This window comes from Rousettus aegyptiacus, unplaced genomic scaffold (genome assembly GCF_014176215.1).
Source record: "Rousettus aegyptiacus isolate mRouAeg1 unplaced genomic scaffold, mRouAeg1.p scaffold_m13_p_3, whole genome shotgun sequence".
Lineage (NCBI taxonomy): Eukaryota > Metazoa > Chordata > Mammalia > Chiroptera > Pteropodidae > Rousettus > Rousettus aegyptiacus.
In genome coordinates this window covers 161,136,356-161,153,618 of record NW_023416306.1, presented here as the reverse complement: position 1 = coordinate 161,153,618, position 17,263 = coordinate 161,136,356, and positions in this window count along the sequence as shown.

The following is a 17,263-nucleotide window of genomic DNA, read 5'->3' as shown; positions in this document are numbered from 1 at the left end:
CCAAAGAGGGTGGAGGCAGCCAAAAGGCCAGTGATCAAGGCCTTTGGGTAGTCTGTAATTTAATTAAGACCAAATTACAAATTCTAATTACCTGGCACCAAAGACGCCAATGTGTGAAAGCTTATTTAGTATTCAACACACAATTCAAGGGTTTCTGTTTGTAGATTCAGCTAATTTCCTATTAGAAGCAGACATGCAAAGACTTCTTTTTTTTTTCCATTTTACTTGATGACTTAAAAGTATAAATGATACAAATCTATGAAATATAGAGTAGAAGGCAGTTAAAACTTAACTTTTATTTAAAAATTGCATGTTTGATTATAAATTGACTTTCTAATTTTATATTTAAGAAAGAAAAAGAAGGGAGATTAACATACAGTGACTATTATATTATCAAACATTTAGTTAGAAACTTCAAAGGTATGTTCTTTCATTTAAATGACATGACAAATATAAGCAGTAGAGACAAGAAAATTGAGTATCGGAGTGGATAAGTAAGTTAAGAATCAAGGAGCCAAGATTCTCATCCTACAGGCATCTGTTTTCAAAATCCATGCTCTTTTTTAACCCAACACCACTTTGTACCCCTTTCTGTTCTTCTTCCACCCCCTAAATAATAATTATAGTGATTGTGAATGAGACACACTTTGTTCTTGATAGAATAAAATTTCATTTATATCCACCAATAACTGAATCAGATTATAGCAAGGTTAGATATAAAAGGAAGGCAGAGAAGGCTTAAAAATAAACCATAGTCTTCTCGTTAATAATTCCATTACTAATACATGCATCTGCTTACTTGATATTTAATCAAACCTCCTTTGAAAAGAGAACAGGATTATCTTATAGGGGGTCAATTGATTATTTAATATAAAAGAAACAGGAAATGCAGATCACAAATCCTTGATTTCTGGGAGAGACTTAGACCATAAACCCAGAGGCTCTTCCATGATTATTCTGTTTTATTCTTCATTTCGACACTAACATAAAAGCTACTGTTCTACTCTGAGTTTACAGCGTTTTTTTGTTTTGTTTTGTTTGTTATATTTTTGAAAGGTAAATGGTCAAGTAGTCCCACAAATCAATAGGGCTTAGAAGTTGAGACTGTCAAAACTGGTTCAGCTTGAAGAAAAAGAAAACTGGATCGTTTTCTAATATGATATTCAGTGGTGAAATACTGATAAATCTAATAGATTAAAAGTCCACAAGTGAAGGGTCAAGCAATAAATTTAATAGAAGAGAATGTACTATATCATCTTTATGATATAGGAGTGGGAAAAGATTTTCTAAGCAAAATTAAAAAAAAAACATTGTACTATAAGGAATTCAATCACAGTTTTTTAAAAAAGGATTTCTCTTAAACAAAAGACAACATCACTAAGGGCAAGAAACATGATAATAACTGGTACCGATATAATGCTTACCATGGGCCACAAATCTTTTGTATCATACTGTTTTTGCTGTTGAATTAAAAAGAACTAAGGTTAAGTAACTGTTCAAGATCATCTGGATGGTTAAACAAAGAATACATGTTCTTTACCACAATGCCATATAGTTTCCCCTTAGCTGATTTGGAGAAATGTTTTCAGTATTAAAAACTACACTTCTGATGGTGATCATTTTGTAGTGTACGCAGATGCCAAATTATAATGTATATCTGAAACTTACATAATGTTACATACCAATTATACATCAATTTAAAAAATTAAGGGCTGACTATGTAGAATATACAAAGAAGTACAAATCATTATCAACAACAACAACAACAACAACAAAGGGTTATATTAAAGCAATTTTCAAAATTAGAACCATTAAAAATAACAATGGATTCTAAATCACATCAGAAAAGAGAAAAGAGTAAATTAAAACAACAAGAGGATATCTCTTTAGACTTCTCAAGTCTAAATATTAGAAAGTTGGATAAGACAAGACGACAGAGATGTTGAAATATGAGAACTTTCCTGCATTACTGGTAAGTGCAGCCATTTCAGACAATTATGGGACGGCATTAGGTCAATTTTAATGTGTATTTGTTTACACCTGGGCATATATCACCCCAAAATGCTCACATCAGTCTTTCTGGAGATGTACATGTAGATGTTAACCACAACCTCACTTGTTGGAGATGGAGTGTTGGAAGCAATGCGATTGTCTTTTACTAGGGAAGTATATTAGCAAATTATGGTAGGTATATACTAATGAAGCAAAGGAAGAGTCCTCAAATAGTGACATGAATGCATCTGAAGAAGAAAATAATGCAGAGTGAAAAAGTAAAAAAGATGTGCAACCTATAATGTATCACCTTATATGTAAATTAAAATTATATATACCCTCAAATAATAAGAGATGTTTTATAAAAGCATATACAAACAAAATAATAGATGCAAAATCGTTTCAAAAAGTAAATACTGAATGAAGAGTAGGGAATAATTCAGTTTAAAGGGAATACAACATTCAATCAAGAGAGGACCTTATATACACCACTGATGATAATTTTCCAGGAAATGAAAGGTACAATTATTTTAACTGAGTATAACCAAGGTCTGAATAGAAAGAAAAAGTAATATTTTAAAATATTTATTATTAAGTGGATAATGTTTATTAATCACCTACTTCATGTTCAGTTACTGAACTGAAAAGTATATATATGTAAAGAATATAGACTCTTCCCCTCAAAAATATCTGTAATATAAATATTAACTGCCATTTACAGATAAAAGAAGCATGGAGCTAAGATATGAAGTGATCTGCTAGAAACTAAAAGGGCTGGGAGGTGATCCTCTGTCCATTATCTGCTTCGAAAGATATTATTCATTTCACTTTATCTATTTACTTTTTCAAAAGCATTTTCTTAGAGTTTTATATTCAGATTTTGGAAAATACAGGGAAAATATAGTTTTACTACAACAGAGATTTCCAGAACTTTGAACTCCCCAGCTTTTATAGTTTGTAGTATTTTTTGAAGGAAAACAGCATCACACAAATACATACAATCTCTATTTAGCCAGTCTATTAAAAAAAAATGGAGGAGAAAACAAACATTTTTTTCTCTATTCAAACCCTCTAGAAGCTAGTTTTCCCCTGCCCTAAGATAAAATATTAGTTGGAACTTACACCTTATGTCCTCTCTCAGGAAAAAAAAAGGCATCTGGTCAATTATAGTCACAAGAACAGTCTTCGTTCACTTATTGATTAATCCAATCCAATGTGTTTGACTTATGCATATATTATGCATATGATATATGTATATATAGATGTATGTAAATATATAAACAGACATGTATACATGTACATGTATTCATATATATCCATTTATTTTTATATATAAATACACATAGCATGAATAATATATGGAAAAGAAAATCTAAGAGAGTGAAAATTATTTTAATTGAAATATAGGTTCTCTATTTTAACAGTGAGTGAGTAACCTGATATTCTATAAAATAAGGTGGCTCATTTTATAATTCAATTTCATAATCAAATGAATCTAACTTCTCTTAAATTTAAGCTCTTATAGCCTCCAGTGTGGTCCTGCCAGGCTGGTTACCTTAACCGAGACTCTATGACTGCCTTCCTCACTCTCTCTCTGTGTTGGTACCCTTCCTCACTGGTTTGAGAGAAGGGAATAGAAAGGACAATTAAAGGGGGAAGGGAATGTTCATAATAATCCAGGTGAAAGGTGATATGGTTAGCATAAGCATCTCCTGACCTATTTCTGATACTAGCCTCTCTCTCTATGCATTTCTCCTACATTTATTTTAACTCAGTATAAAAGCCAAAATCTTTGCAAGTGCTTACATAATATGCCACCACTCTCAGATCATCTTCTATGAACCCAGCCTCTTCAGTTACCTCTTAAACCACAGTATTCTCCACATTTGCATAGACAACGTGTCCTCTTTTAGATTTCTTGGCTCACTATCCCTATGCTTCACAGAACACACATTAAGCTTTTTAGACTGGATCTATATGAAACTCCTCTCATTATACTTACAAAGAATGGGGTGGGAAATAATGCAAGCAGTGCAGTATCTGAATTAACATTTTCCTTAATAATAAAAGTATTGAGTAATTAAGGATTCCACCAATATACCTTAAGAATTTAATGGAAGATGACACAAGAAATATAGCATAGATTTTCAAATTATATTTTATGCATTGATATTCAATCATTGGTTCATATAAACAAATATTTATAGAGCATCCACTGGGACCCCAGAGCCATTCTGGGAGCTTATGATTTGCTATGGGAAAAAATTCTGTGGAATCTCACATTTTAGTTGGAGGTAGACAGAGAATAAACAAGTCAACCAATAAATGAAGGAGAGAAGGCTTTCAGATAGTGATCAGCACTTTGAAGAAAACCAAGTGAGGTGAGTTGATAAAGAATGAATGGCAGGATAGGTTTGTAATAGAATGCTCATGGAACTTCTCTCTAAGAATGTGCCATTTGAGCAGAAAACTAAATTAAAGACATTTTAACTCTTTTGTAAAATTAGAACATGCACATAATATTCTTCCGTGTTTGACTTATGCATGAGGCATATGCGTATATAAATATATAAACAGACATGTATACATGTACATATAGAATACATATCAATTTATCTTTACATATAAATATACATAGTATGAATAATATATAGAAAGTCTAAGAGAGTGAAAATTAATTTAATTGAAATATAGTTTCTCTCTTTTAACAGTAAGTAAACTGATATTCTACAAAATAAGGTTCATTTTATAATTCAATGCTTTGTTAGTAATAAAAACTTTTTGATTTTCTCAATGTGTATCTTTGTTTTATAGCACCCCATCCCCCTGCCCTCCTATTCACCACCACCAATATCTTAACACCTCCAGGTTGGAAATTATTTTATCTCTGCTTTACTTTGTTTAATATTCATGAATATATATTTTGTTTCCATTTTTATTTTTCCATATATAATAAGCACTATTAGAAAATGCCATAATTTTTCATTCTAGTACTCACAGATGATTTAAGAATTGGAATTTATTTTTTTGTCCTTCTGTAAATTTTAGAAAGGAAAAGAATATAATGTACAAACATCATTCATCCGCATAATAAATTGTAAATTCACACATCTGTGAAAAATGTTCAGTTTCCCAGCAAAAACAAATATGTACATGTATACGTTACAAAATTTGTGAAGAGAGGGCCTTTTAAACACCACTGAATGATAACGTCTGTGGTTAAAAATTCAACAGGTATTTAGTACCATGTCACAAAGTAAAGGGCAGTATGAGTTATAGTTCAGAAGTGTCATGTATTCCTTCTTAGTGAGAAAGATTATATAAACTTTTTTTAATCAGGTAACACATATTCATTGTAAAACACAACTACAATGTGAGAAAAATTATTCATAACATATTCATAATACAGATAACCATTTTTTTGTACATTATCTACAAATAAGCTTAGTCTGTGCTTGGTGTATTATGACCATTCGTTAAAAGGCAGCTATTGTTATTAATAATATTAATGGTATTTTTAGTAATTATTACAGATTACTTAAAATGTTTCTTACTAAAGATAACCGTTCCTCTCCCTGTCTTATAGTGAACAATATAAATCATTCATCTTACATTTTATTTACATCTAGCATTCTTTTTAATCTTTGCATATTTATTAATAACCAAAATAAAAATGACTAATAGTTATTGAGCATGCTGTACGTAGTAGGAACTGGAAAAAAAAATTTTATGGTAACGTACTTTATATAATAAACCCCTCAGGTAGGTACTAATTTAGAAACTGAGACACAGAGAGGTTAACAACCTAACTCAAAGTCAAAGAGAAAGTAAGAAGGGTTAAGAATTCAAATCCAAACAGTTATTCCAGAGACTATTGTTCCTCGTTTTATAAGGAATAATGTATTATTGGTGACACTAGATATTGCCACCTATACCTCTTTAGAGATACATCACTGCAATGCACTAGAAGTCTACAAGACTGATGGACCAGTGACCTATGCCTCTGCCCTCACAGGACAGATCTGAAAGCCTGAAGGGTGTCCTCACTGCTCAATAATAATATGGCAGTTACAGACATAGGAAGCAGAGGAAGTGAGTGGTGATTAAGAATGGTGTAAATGCGTCTCATCTGAAGACAATCTCTTAAAAGAAACTTTTTTGTTTATAAATCACTTATCTCAAACTAATAGTATAAAATTTTAGGTCAATGAAATTTAGTATTCTATAATTCAGTCCCATGTCTGTCTTCACTCGGTTACCCCAGGGTGACAGGGTGCCTCTAACTCAAGGAAGAGGTTTTGCCTTAGAGGTATATCCGATTCTGGTACGAGCTAGCAGTTGGAGCTTGGGCAATATAATTGCTCTCAAGGAGTCCTAATCTACTCTCTGGAGAAATGAGTATAATTCCTGCCATATACTAATTACATAACACATTTATAAAGATGCGTTGATGTTCAATTATTGTTAGGACCTTTTAAATCCTATATTTTACTTGAAAATGCCATTTCTGATATTTATCAAAATGATCCATTCTTTTAGATTCAGCTCAGGCCCTTTCTCTGCTATATGTAACAGTATCAGTTTATTCCTATCCTGACAAATTTCTCCCTGACTCTTATTATATTATATAATGTTTATTCAACTAATAATTGTGACTTTCCTTCACCCAATTCTTGTGTTGCATTGAATTTTACCTTCTGACTTTCTATCTGAGTAGAACTTAATTTTCCTTCCCACATCCAATAAGGTATGTCAATAACAAAAAATTATGCATTATATTTGTCTTTATGCCAACATTATCTTTCCCAGAGTAGGCATTCAATATATAAATAAATGAATTAACTGATGTTATAAATTGATGAAAATATAACTCATTCCTTTATACTGAAAATAATATTTTATAGTTGTCTCATAAGATCTTGTGAGAAGAGATTTTTATACCTGTACATATCAATAAAATTAATTTGGTGGGATGTAATAGTGTTTTTTAGTGGAAAATTTAGTACTCGAATACTTAATAATTATAAATTGCTTTAAAAAGAGATTATAAGAAAAAAAATCACTTTTACTAAAGCAAAGTACTGTTTTTCCCAAAACCTCATTATACCGTGATTTGACATTAATTATGGAAAGTAGAAAACATTATATTTATGAATAAGCTATGGTTCACACTGTCCTTAGTTCACAGAAGACAAGAAGAGCCAGAAGAGAGAGAGATGCAGAGCACAGCAGACGAGCAGGTGGTCGGTCTAACAAGCCAGGGAATGTACAGACAAGGCTCATCCCAGATGGCCGCAGGACAAGTAGATTGCCGCAGCCACCTTACAGAATCTTAAAAATGTATATGGAAGTCCTAATGGGGTTCAGTAATGTACACAGTTTAGATGGTCTCCACAAAACTTCCCTCTCTCAAGGCTGCGTCCTTGAAACCTCTGGCCATGATAACTGTGGGCAAAACATCCATTCCAAGGACAAGGGAGGGAGTGAGCAGCCTCTGCTTGTCCAGTACTTGGGTCCAGCTTGCAAGTCAACTAACTGGCAGTCAAGTCCTCTGTCTGACCTCATCCAACATGTGCCTTTGGAGCTTTCTTTTAAAGCAGAGGTGGCGTAAAAAAGGTTTCTCTCTTGATTGAGTGGATACCATTATATCTAAGGTGACCTTGATTTCATTGTCAAATGTTATTTATTCTTAAAATTAAAAAGACACATTTTATCTTTAGGAACAATTTAGTTTATCAGAGGTAAAGTTAAAAAAAACTAATAGAGAAGAAAATCTAAAAGAGGAAATCAAAACAAAACAAAGCAACAACTGATAGAGACTGATAAAATCGGGTGAATGAGGTAGGCAGGCTGATGCTTTACCACTCGATTATCAAGAGGTCGATGCAGAGATGTCAAGCATTCTTACTTCTATAACTATAATCTTTTTGCAGTTTAAATTCTCTTAGTTTTTTTTCTTATCTTCACACTGAATGAAACAAATCATACTCATACTTGAACATCCTGTACCACAGACATGAAGCGAACATGTTGTAAGTTGAATCAGTTTCTTAAGGTCATGTGGGATGCCAAGGAAAGCAGCTTGGCATGATGACCAGGGCACTATAGTTGGAACTGAGACCCAAGCAGTCATTAACCTCAGACACTCAGTTTCCAATATGCCACTCTAGCAGTACGCTGGGATTCTGTGACGATGGTGTTCTGAGGTAAAGCATAAGGCATGGATCTAACTCAAGGACTACTGTATCACTGTCTTATCAAAGCCCACAGTACTTCAGTGTTATGACATATGAACCTATTGGTTCAACTTTCAAATGTAATACTAAAGATCATGTATGTAAAAAAAAATTTAAATTTACACTATAGACAGGCTGCCCTCAATCTGTTAATATTGTAATCATTCCGTTTTCTAGTGTCCCTCTTTTTATCACCTTTTTTGTTTCATCATTCTGTCTGTTCTTTTTCTTCTGCAATTTTTAACTGGTCTTGTTTTTCTAATGTTAGTTAAAATTTTATGTAGACACTATAAAAGGGCACAAGGGAAATTTCTTGGGGATGGAAATATTCTATACATTGTGGTGCTGAAGAAGTTTCTGCAAATGTTTGTGAAAATCTATTAAAGTGTACACTGTTATTTTACCCTATATTCTTCCTGGCTTCTTCTGCTTTGCACCTCATTTCATTGGAGCACCCTGTGCTGGTAGCATTTGAAGAGTGGTCCATCCTGTCCAGTGTTTGAGCATCCTGCACTAGCATCGACTACCGATGCCCATGGTCTCTGCTGTGGCCTCCCAGTTGTGTGTAAGATCCATGTCTTCTGTGTCCTCTGAGACCCAGTGTCTTCTGGACTTTGCTCCCTCTCAGCATTCCAAGAGTTCCACAGTTTCATGAAATCCTTGGCTACAATTTTCCCATATAAGGTTAAGGTATACGTTGTTTTTCAGATTCATCACCTAGAGATCCTAGATGATAATTTACCACCAAGATGTCATATTACTCTGGGACCTTGGTGAATATCAAGATTTCTGAGAGACTTACAGTTTTTCGAAGATCACAAATAGAAAACATTAACACGCCCTACCTCCAGGTGTTCCTTTTTTTTCTATTATGGATAATTATTAGAAAGGTCAAAGTCAGAGTATTTTTCTTTTAAAAATGTGAAATACTATAACTATTTTGAAAAATTTGGGCTTTTTTTTTTTTCTTGATGACTTATTTTTTAACAGTACAGTCATTAAATAACATAGACAACCTACAGTCCCCGGTTTTCTAGTGAATGGATTGTATACAATTTTACAAGTAGATAGTGAATTAGTGAATTAATTTTTGAATTTTTGAATTTTTGAATTTTTTTGTATTTAAAATACAAATTTCAGGGTATAAGTTGCCTGGAAAATATGAGTTTAAGAGCAGCAGATATTTAAAATTTATTTTTCCTGAAAGTTTCCTTAGCTCTAGTATCTTAAGTATGTAACTCAATGAGATTTTGGATATAAAACATCCATTTTAACAACCAAGTTTATGCTTTTTATTCTGATGAATGTTGTTTGTTTTCCAACCATGTAACTCTGCGGTGTTAGAATAATGGATACAACACTCAAATAATTTGCAGGTATCTGGAATTTGTTTTCTTTTTAAAAAAGAAATCTGTCAAGAATATAACAAGTGACAGAAGTATTTAAGTCTTCACTATTTGATATTTTTTCTGAAGTTGAAAATCCCTTTGTTTTTCTTATGGCTTCCCACAGTACATTTTGAAGTAAGATTATTCAGGACGTTCAAGAGTTTTGACAATTCTTGGTAGGTTCCAATTTTTATCAATATAAAATGACTCATCACTGTCCCTTTCAGTAGATTTTACTTTAAATTTAATTTGATCTGACACCGATATTGCACTGTGACTGCTAGTAATGATACGTTTTCATTTGCCTGATGTATCTTTTATTGTTAATACTTTTACCTATAATTTACTTCTATAAATAGCATGACAGTGTTTTTATGCATACTCAGGTGAGTTTTAATATGAGATCTCTTAATCCATTTATGTTATTTTGCCCAATATAGTTAATATTTTGTCATCTTATTTTTCCTCCTCAAGCACTTGTTATAAAACCTTCAGATTTTATAACAAATACTTGATGGGTCAATGCCCAACCTCCCCCCACCTCCTTTCACAGGCATACTGCTATAGCCGTGCCTTCAGCTTTGCTCAGACTGCTTCCAACATTAATTATAAGCTGCACATGAGATTAACAACTGGGCTTTTTGGAGTGGCACCCTGTATTTTTCAGGAAACACAGGTATATTTGATGTTTGCTTCCTAGACCAATGGTTTATAACCATTTCTATACAAATAGAATTACCTGGAATGTTTATACAAAAAAAAAACTCCACACAACCTCACCTTTCTCCCCCACCAAGATGATGATTTAGTTGTTCTTGGATGAAGTCTAAACATAACCATTTTTAAAAACTTTCTCACGTGATATAGTGCAGCAAAGGTTGAAATTGCCTTATTTTCTGTCTCTGTGGTTTCGGCCTTGTCTTTCCCACTAACTCCAGATATGAATTTCTTCCCGTGTTGTGACTCATGTGCGTGTTGATTTTTTTAGTATGATATGCTCTGAATTAAATCTTCCCCAAATTCATTCAACGTTTCAGGCATAGAGATGTCATCTTCCCTAATTTTCAGCTCTGCTATCAGTTTTCCTTTCTATACAGTCATTTTGGTAATTCAGTGGGAATTATGAAAAAGGTGAGATGAGCAGATTTAAACACCTGGGTTTCCAAGACGTCCCAGTAAGAAAATTTCAGTAAAAATGAGGTATCGAAATATAAATTCATGGAATGAAAACTTATGTTTTACTAAGATCTTAAGAACTGAAGCCTCTCTGTAAGCAAAGTCTCACCTTCTCTGTACTTTATTTCTTTTATGAGCTAAGCCTGCTAAAATAAAATAGATCTTAACTGTTATTTTTATACTTTCTATAATTTCTATTTTTTTCATATATTATTGTTCACATAATCATTTTATAACTGATTTTTCACTTTTATGTGAAAATAACATATATTTGTATTTTCTCAGGAAATAAGTTAAGCCTATGAGATTGACCTAAAACATTCAACCATTATCAGGTTGAATGTTTTAAAATTAATTGAAAAACTGCTCTTAGTATTAATAGAAGGAAAGTATTTAGCATATCTTTTCTGCCTTCTTCATTATTATTTTTACCATATCAAGTGACTATGTTGATTCCTCAGTTAAAACAAAGGTAAACAATTGAGAGCTGATGTGCCCACATAGGTACAACATATTAAGTGCTTTATTAATAATAGATATTTACCAGGTAGTGGGTTACACTTTGATATTTGAAACCTTTAATTCAGCATAAATAGATGAGTTCTTCCCAGACAGGTCATGATATTGTAGACACTTTAAAACTGTCAGAATTTGATGAAAAAGAAATACAGCTTGTGCTGTTGGACACTTAATGCTCTACCTCATAGTTAATGTCTTATACTTGTCTATGCCATTTCATTTAATAATGCACAAAATGAAGTTCTGTGTAGAAGGCACTTAAAGAAAACAAAACAGCTATTTATAAACATCTTTGGTTTTCCAAGGCAAAGGGTGGAGTCAGTTTATAACAAAATTTCACTTCCAACTCTCAGATGTAAGCTGGAGGTCAGCAATGGATAATACAGTGGAAATGACAACTAAAAGATCTAATAAACATCTACGTGAAAGTTTATAAAGATTACAGAACAACTTTTTGCTCACTTGGACTCTATGATTGAAAAAGTTGAGCTGGGGTTATCAGAGACTCTCTTTACAAAAATCACCATTAGAAAGATTTAATTAAAGTCATTAGGTCATCTTTGTTTTATTAATACTCCTGATTTCATGATTGAAGAAGTTTCTTTTGTTTGAACTGAATAAATTATATATTGTACCTAATGCAATTTTATAAAATTATCCAATTTTGGAATTAAAGACTGACATAGATAAGTATACATATAGATATAGATACATATTTTTTCATTAAAACCATGTATATTATTTTTCTTGTTATATTTATACTATTTTTCCCTGAAGTCAACAACATAAAAGCCTTAGAAATGGAGTATGTGGAAATTGAGCACAAGTTTTTGCCAGAGTTTTTGAAGATACTATGTAAAAGTCACTATTATATTTCAGTTTATGAAGTGAAAGTTAGGCTGTTTCGGGAGGTTATTTCTTATAACTTGTACTTTATTCAGCCTGACCAATAGCTTAACAATTTCGTGAAAACTTATTAGAAGTTCAGAAAGAATAAAAAGGCTTTTAATATATATATTTTTTCTTTTCAGCCTTCTAGCACCATGTGACAACTAAATGTCAAGGAAGAGAAAAAAATACGTACACAACTAATTGTCAGTTTTACATAATTATCTCTAAGAGCTACTAAATCAGAAATTTATTTCAATGTTATGGAAAAATTATAGAAGATACCTTATTTCCAACTTAATCTTAATTTTGTATTTTATGTTCCCTTAAAGATTTAAACAATGCTCATTGAAAATAACAGTGCCAAATACCATCAAAATAAGTGGCCCGAAGACGTCAATGATATGGGTTGAGCAGCTCCAGCATTTTGGGTTTTTTTCTCCTTGATGCCCCTCATCCCCCACCTACCTAGCTTCATGAAAGTTCTAATGGGAGACAAGGGCCAGACCTTTAAATATGAGGAGCTAAAAATTCCACAAAAGGTGACTTTCTGCAGTTAGTAAGTCAGGCAAGGGATCAAAACAGATGATCTGGATGTGAATATTGAATCTGCAGCCAGTGGCCAAAAAGCCTTGGTGGGGTATTTAGAATTTTTGTAGTGAGGTAATTTCAAGAATGGTGGTCACAATGGAATCAGTGACAGTTTTCAAGATCCAGTGTGGGGACAATGCAACATAACCCAGCTGTCTCTGTGGCATGATCTGAGCTGGTATTGCAACCATCCAGATAGGGTGACCACACGTTCTAGTTTGCCCAAGACCGAGGGTTTTGAAGGACATGGGACTTTCAGGGCTAAAACGGGGAGAGTCCCAGGCAAACCAAGGTGAGTTGGTTACTCTACATCCAGCTTCACTAGTTTCTTTCTCAATGTCTGAAGTCAGTTCTTCCAAGGGATTCTATGACCCACTTTGGTTATTTCGAAAAATCCCTTTCCTGTTAAAATTAGCAGGGGTCTGTTTTTGATTTCTGCATTACAGACCCCTGACTGGTCTAGAAATTGGCACAGAGTGTGGATTGCAGGCAAGAAACCTTCAGGGAAATCAGATAATCTGGTATTGGTTATCTAGCTAAGCAAAAATACACTTAATATTCAAGGAAGGGATATGAAATGTAACCAAAAGTTAAGTTCTCACTGGTGAGAGCCTGAAATTAAGCATCGTTGAGGGTTGGTTGGAGGAATGTGAGTGGTGGCTGATGTAGAAAAGTAAGGTCATGAAACTTTGAGGACTGAATGTGGATTGGCTGCTGTGTATAGCACTGCACAGCTAAAACAATAATAAAATAAATAAAAGAGAGGGGCTGGGAGAGAGAATGACATGCTGTGATCCCTGAATACTTTGTAAAATAATAATAACTAAATCCTGGGATTTTTCCAGAACTAAGATAAAAGAAATTCTAATTTTTAGCAGCTGCATCACCAAATTAATGAAAATCTAAATGCAAAGTTCAAGCCTAAATGTTGTTGTACTTTAAAATGAGTCAAATTCACAGCCTTTCCTAATATTTTCTGTGAAAGTTAAGACATTAATCAGAAAAGAATAGGATTCTGAAATCGAGACAGACCTACAGGGCACAAGGCAGTGAACATGCATTACTGAGATGTGCAATCACCACAAAACTGCCTTTGTCACTCAAAGAACTCCTGCCCTCCTTGAAGATATTAATACTTCCTCAGCTGATAGTTACGCACAGTAAGAACTAAACCTTTCTCGTGACTCCTCCTCCCCACTTCTACCCTCTATTTCTATAATAAGAAGCAGCTCTCAGTTTATCCTGGATGTTTACACAATAATACAATTAGTGGACTCTGTCAATTTAATTTGCAAAATTCTGGTGAATATTTGAATATATTCAAAGAAAATATGGTGAAAGAGAGTGGAATGTGATTTTTAGATTAAGTTGACTTTAGCAATATGAGTGCACTTACTCCAAATTCTAGAGCCCATGTGTTGATTTAGCAGCTAAAAGCTGGACCCCATAGTCCTTATGACATCACTAAGGTGACAAAACCCATTTGGTAGATTAAGGAATCAAATACTATGAGAGATTAGAATAACTGAGCAAAATTTTCTTGCTCATCACTTTCGTAAACAAACTATGACCTCACAAATGCCCTAAAAGGCATGCTCTCTGTGTCAAGTTCTTTTGAAAGACATTGGTGAGGAGAGTGTGAGCATTTCTAAACATTATTTTAGTAGCTGGGGGCGGGAAAGAGCAGTTGAAATGGTCTCATTGGCAGAGTGAGAATGAGAAGACAGCAGAGGTGCAGAGGCTACAGAGCAATAACTCAGAGGTGATTGGAGTGTGGGGGGTGACAGAGCGCAGGCTACCACAGTACTCTGAACGATGCGGCCGGCAGAGATATTTGACGATGCATAACTGATCAAAAGGGTTGTAAGACAAAAATAGATGGGCATCGGGCTTTGGTCCTACTTGATTTTTATAACCAGTCTTGGTTGGGACTTATGACATTTCATTCAATTTCTATTCACAAATTATTTTATAGACTCACAGACCCTTAAAGAAGAAACCTGATAACTCTGAGAATGTAACTGCTACAATTGCAAATAGTGTTCTGTGAATCTCCTCCTATAAGATAGGAGATGGGAAACTACTCAGAAAATTTGTAGATTTATTTACTTTTCCTTCCTGTGGCTCTGAGCTCCTATTAATTTCTATGTGTGTAGAAAGCCACTGTGACCCAGAGACCCACAGTCTATAAGGCATAGTAATAAATGGCATTGTAGTATTTGTTTATATCATAATAGACCCTGCAGGACTCCCAAAAATATCACATGCCACTTTCCCAGTTCTTGAATGCATAGTTGAAATATGTCCTTGGAAACTGACAGGCTCCTACTTTAGCTCCCTGGAGCACAGGCTGTTTTGATAGGAAGGGTCATATAGTAGTCTCTGGGACTTCCTTTACATGTCAACGTAACTGAGAATAATTGCCTTCCTAGTGCATTCACAGACATTACCATCACTATCAAAGATATGAAATTTGCAAAGACAGTAATTCCAGCACTCCACCTCAGACAGAGCAGAAGTAGATGGGTTTTAGAGAGGAGCAGAGAACTATCAATGAACGTAATCAGATAAAGATTTCAATTGCAACGGATGCTGAAAATGAGTAAAACCTCGATACCTGGCATGCATTTGTTGATCCGAAGTGTGCTCTTTTCCCAATATCTACTTTGCTGTCATTTCGAAGAAACGTATACTCTCGTTACTTTACCTCAGGATTGTCTCAGCTCTGAGATACAATTTAGTTGGAAGAGAACCTAACTATTTCATAATCCACAGAACTGCCTACAGGTCCACATCACAGAAAGCATCACATTAATTGGATTTGGAGAGCATGAAGAAGTGGAAGTCTTAGCCCCATTCAAGAGGGTGAGAAATAAAATCCATGAAAACAGAACTTACTGTCTCTGAAGTTTCTGGGGATCAACCAATCTGGGATGTCAGGACATCACCTGGAAGGTAAAGGACTCGTTACTACTTCTTGTAGTTCTTATTGTTATGGAGAAAGTTCTTGATTTTGAAGCCAACACATACCACATTTGGGTGAGCAGTTTTGTAACTCTTAGCAGGTGACCAAATGGCTGTCAACTGTGGGTCTGTCCCAGAGCCAGAAAATTATCCACAGCTAGTTTTGGCCAAAGTACAAGGAGCCCTTCTTTTCAACTCTGATGAATCAGCTGATTCCATAACATATCAAAATGCTGAATAAAAGCTGTGTCAAGTTTTTAAGACTATGGGGCAAAGCTATCGTCTCTTGGGAACACACATTTTCCTTTTGAGACAATACTCTGGCTCTGGTAGAGGCTGCCTACATACAGCATAGCCTAAACCAGCTGCCATAAACCAGTGCTCTCCCACCAACCTGGTCAAAGTTCACATGCCCACAAACGAAAAAGCACAGCTGACCCTTGAACAATGCAGACTGAACTGTAAAATCCACTTCTGTGCTGATTTTTTCAATACGTGCCCAGCTCTCGTATCTTGGGTTTTTGCATCCTCAGAGTCAACCAACTCCAGTTCAAAAACAGTACTTTGGATCCATGGTTGGGAATCCACAGCGGACAACTGTATGTGTTGTGCTATGTCATTTTATATAAGGGACTTGAGCATTTATGGATTTTGGTATCTGCAGGGGTCCTGGAACCAACCCCCACAGATATCAAGGGACAACTGTAGTCACATTTTGGGGGAGTCAAAAGTTATACACGAGTTTTCAACTGCATGGGCCTTGGCACCTCTAACCCCTGCATTGTTCAAGAGGTAACTGTAATACATTCAACTTAGAAAGGAGAAGATTCTACAACACTAGTTAATCACATGTATCTATAAGCTCACACGACATTCAAAAAGAGATGGCTAACTGTGGAGAGAAAACAATTCCATCATTTGCAGAACGACTAACGTCTCACATACTACGGATTTTGCTATTTTTGTTTCATTTTGTCTTTTGCTTTTCTCTGTTCCTCTAAATTCAAGGAACAGATAGCATATTTTGGAGTTATACTTTTTATAATCTCTTTAAACTTTCCTGCAGCAAATTTCTCGAAGTCCTCAAAATGAGGCAAATGGAATAGCATAAAGTTATCTTTAAAAACTACAAAAGCCCTTTCCTCCGGAACTGAAAGTGATGTTGGTAATGAAATACAATAGCTTGGGTTTTTCTGTGCCTTTCCTAGAAGTATATAACTGACTCCCTCAACTGTCATGCATAATTTGATACAAATGGGCTATCTGCCTTTTTGGTTGAAACACAGAGCAGAACTGGCAGGGCAAAACAAAAATTAGAAAAAAGGTCACCTGTAAGTTATTGAGAAGGCGGTCAACTCTCTGGGAGTCAGGATAAGGGTAATTAGCTGGGAAGTACGCACTCTAATTTGCCTGAAGAGAAACAAATGAAAAAAATTATATACTGCGTGTGTGTGTCCCTGTATGTGTATTTACATTTTCAGCATGATCGTTGCTTTAATCTGCCAAGAT